This window comes from Gavialis gangeticus, unplaced genomic scaffold, assembly GCF_001723915.1.
Source record: "Gavialis gangeticus isolate Ggan-Ray unplaced genomic scaffold, GavGan_comp1, whole genome shotgun sequence".
NCBI lineage: Eukaryota > Metazoa > Chordata > Crocodylia > Gavialidae > Gavialis > Gavialis gangeticus.
In genome coordinates, this window is record NW_017729034.1 from 66,421,670 (window position 1) to 66,426,247 (window position 4,578).

Below are 4,578 nucleotides of genomic sequence, written 5' to 3' on the forward strand. Positions count from 1 at the left end.
TACCGAGTGGACAGAAGGGGTGGGGGTGTAGCACTCTATGTCAAGGAAAGCTGTGTGTTACTGCAAGCTGACATTGGCGCCCAGGGTGGACAACTGGAGACCCTCTGGGTTAAAATCCATGGGGAACACGGCACAGGGGACACAATGGTGGGAGTCTACTACAGACCTCCTACCCAGGATCAAGAGCTTGACCAGGAGTTCGCCAGGGAATTGGCTGAGGTCACATGCTCCCGGTGAATGGTTGTCATGGGAGACTTCAACTACCCAGACATTTTGTGGGAAGAGCGCTCACAAAGCTTTCTCTTGTTCATGGATGAGCTCTATCTGACGCAAGAAGTCAATGGGCTGATGAGTGGTAAAGCGCTGCTTGACCTGGTACTGGCAAAGGGGGATGACCTAATTAGTGATCTAATGATCAAAGGAAAGCTGGATGACAGTGAACATGAGCTGACCACCTTCACCATCTACTGTAAAACAGACAAGTCAGAAGTCCTTGACTTCAGGAAAGCTGACTTTGACAAGCTCAGGAGGCTTGTTAAGGAGGCCCTAAAGGGCCACAGCCCAAAGGGGAGGGGAGTTAAGGATGAGTGGTTGCTCCTCAAAGGAGCAGTCCTGGATGTGCAAGGAAAGTCTATCCCATCTTGGAGGAAAGGCAGCCCCCTTTGCTCTGCAGGGAATTAGCAGACCTCCTGCATCTAAAAAGAAAAACTTACAAAGGATGGGGGATTGGATCCAGCTCCAAGGAGGAATACTCTGCACTGGCTTGGACCTAAAGGGAGTGAACCAGGAAAGCCAAGGCTGCGACAGAACCCCAACTACCTTCGAGTATCAAGGACAATAAAAAGTCCTTTATCAGATATGTGGGGAACTGGAGGAAAAGCAAAGGCAACACTGGACCCCTGCTAAACCATATGGGACAACTGACAACCGATGCCCAGAAAAAAGCCAACGTGCTAAATGGGTACTTTGCATCAGTCTTTCACCAGTCCCATGGGACACCCTTGACCATTATGGGACAGAGAGGCCTGGGTGAGGGAGATTCGTTACCCCGCATCAATGCTGATCTCATGAAGGAACACCTTGAGAGGCTGGACACCTTCAAGTCAGCTAGCCCTGACAGTTTACACCCCAGTGTACTCAAGGAGCTGGCAAGCATCATAGCTCAGCCCCTGGCACGGATGTTTGAGAACTCCTGGTGCTCTGGTGAAGTGCCCAAAGATTGGAAGAAGGCCAATGTGGTGCCTATCTTCAAGAAGGTGGGGAAAGTGGATCCAGCAAACTATAGGCCCATCAGCCTGACTTCAATCCCAGGGAAGGTCTTAGAAAAGATTATCAAACAGGCCATTCTTAACAGACTGGCTGATGGCAACCTCCTGAGGGATAGCCAGCACAGGTTTGTTGCAGGTAGGTCTTGCTTGATGAATCTTATTTCCTTCTACAACCAGATGATCTATCACCTGGACAAGAGAGAAGAGATTGATGTTGTACATGTTGACTTCAAAAAAGCCTTCAATCTGGTATTCCATGATCACCTCTTAGCAAAACTGGCTAACTGCAGCCTTGGCCTCACCACAGTCTGCTGGCTGGGGAACTGGCTCCACAGTATGACCCAGAGGGTGGTGGTTGATGGAAGTCAATCGTTGTGGTGCGCTGTGACCAGTGGAGTCCCCCAAGGCTCTGTCCTTGGACTTATACATTTAACATCTTCATTAATGATGTGGACATTGGTATCAGAAGCAGACTGGCCAAGTTTGCTGATGACACCGAACTCTGGGGTAAAGCATCCACACCTGAGGACAGGAGGGTGATCCAGGCTGACCATGATAGGCTCATGAAATAGGCAGATGAGAATCTGATGGTGTTTAACACTGAAAAATGCAAGGTTCTCCACCTTGGGAAGAAAAACCTGCAGCAAGCTTATAGGCTCAGCAGTCCTACGCTGGCTAGCACTATGGACGAAAGGGATTTGAGGGTCATGACTGACCACAAGATGAACATGAGCCTTTAGTGTGATACTGCTTCTAGTACAGGAAGTAGAACACTGGCTTGCATCCACAGATGCTTCTCAAGCAAATCCCAGGACATCATTCTACTGTTGTACTCAGTGTTGGTGAGCCCACCGCTGGAGTACTGTGTCCAGTTTTGGGCTCCACAATTTAAAAAGGATGTGGAGAAGCTTGAGTGAGTCCAAAGGAAAGCCATGCGCATGATCAGAGGTCAGGAAAACAGACCTTATGAAGAGAGGCTGAGAGCCATGGGACTCTTCAGCCTGGAAAAGTGTCGGCTCAAGAGTGATCTGGTGGGCACCTATAAGTTTATCAGGGGTGCTTACCCAGATCTGGGGGAACATCTGTTCACCAAAGCACCCAACAGGATGACAACATCAAACGGTCACAAACCCTTCTATGACCATTTCAGGCTGGACATAAGGAAGAACTTCTTTACTGTCCGATCCCCCAAGGTAGATTGCTGCTGGAGGTGGTTCAAGCACCTACTCTGAATGCCTTCAAAAGACATCTGGATGTTTATCTTGCTGGGATCCTATGACCCCTGTTGACTTCCTGCCCCTGGGGCAGGGGGCTGGACTCGATGATCTTCTGAGGTCCCTGCCAGCCCTAATGTCTGTGAAATCTATGAAATCTCTCTCTTGAAAAAGTATCAAATGCATGATGTTATTCATAGCAGAATGATGGATTTTGGAACACAATTTAACGTACACTCCTTTTTCATGACACAAAAATACAAGGCCATGTTACAGAAAGGCTTATCTTTATAATACAGCCCTTTACTGGGATTTTAGCAGACAGCAAAACATTATGATAAATAAAAATGACAGGCAGGTTAAAAGAAATGTATGCATTATCTTGAAGGTCATACAGCATCAATGGCTTGTATGTGATCAGAACAAAAGAGTATGTGTAGTGTTTTGGCCAGATCCTGCTTGCTTGAGTACCTCTTCTGGGATGCTGAGCCCATCTATTCCAAATGGAGTTGAGAATATTCAGTTTGTTGTGTGATTGGATATGTGTATTAAAAACAATGCTAGGTGTGAGGAATGTTTAAACTGACAAATACTTGTATTCTCAAAGGGGCCAGAGGGTACCTATCATGAATCAGAGACCATTTCTTCACTGCTTTTCTTTAACAAAAAAACCAGAATGGGTTTGATTTAAGGCAGAAGCTCTGTTATCATCAAAAATACTACCTTTCAGTTTTGTACTAGAAATAGACTCTGTGCTATTTGAATATGACAGACCCTAACTTAAGGTTGGGGGGAAGTGAATCTCAGGGGGTAGTAGGAGCCAGCAAGTGATTAAAGAAATCTATGATAGTATATAGAAGACCTTTAAGAATTGTGCAAGACCTTCAATTGAGCAGTCACCCTTTGCACTTTATTAAATGCTACAAAATGCTTATCTTGAGATGAAAGGAGAGAAAGATGCCATGACACACATTCTTTTTTCAAATTAATGGCAATAAAGTCTTTCTACTTCTGTACAATGAATTCGATTATGTAATGTTAGCCTTTTCTCTTCAAGTTCATGATCAACCAGCAAAGGGAGAAGGAGAAAGGGAGTGGAGGGAAAGATACAATTTTATATACTATCCACTGAAAATATTTAAGCATTTTAGACAGGCAACTGCAATGCTATTTATACACTGTGTGATACAGATACATGTTTTACTGACTATTTAATGTCACCATAATCAACAATAAAATATTAAATTATAGTTTGGGAGCTGAAAAAAAGCTCTCTATCATTTTTATCACCTCAGTGTACATACATACATAAATATTTTGTAGAACCCTCACAAAAAAGTTGCAGTAGAATAGCTAATGCAGAAAATGCCTTTGATTTTAGTGTTTCTACATCCACCTAAGCTCCTTGACCTGCTATTAAGGTCTGACCCATTCATCTGCATTAGAAATACAAACACAGATAATGAGGTATTTCCACAGTGAGATCTGAACTGAGTAAATCTCCTTCAAGATGTAATTTGAATTTAATGTCTTGTCCATGAAATAAACAAAGCATCATAAAGAAAAAGTTTAATGATACACAGTGAATCAAGAAAATGTACGATGTGCCGAAGAACTGTTTAATCTTAACGGGTTCCTGTCTATATTTACTGCGACATGTTGTCAGAAGAGCTGAGCTCATCATGGTACTTTTTTGGTAACATCATGATGCAGACTTTTAACCGGGACAATCAATTTTGATTGCTGTTCCCCATTGCTTTATATTGGAGAAAAAAATCATTTTGGCAGCAAAGATTACTTCAGAATCCTTGCTTCTGTTATAAAGGGGGATCTCTTTTCCTAGCACAGGAGGAAAAGGGTGAAGCACCTGCTATCAGTTATACAGGTATAAATCTAAATTTCCCAAAGCTCTCAGGAAGTGGGTGGGAAAAGGAGAGGTTGATCTTGTATACAGATGTGAGATGTCTTTGGAAATTTGTGAAAGGTATTTTTACCAGCTTTGCTTAATATTTGGATTCCAATACTATCCTTAAAGTTATCACAGAATCATAGAAACATAGAAGTTGGGTCAGAAGGGACCTTATAGATCTTCAAGT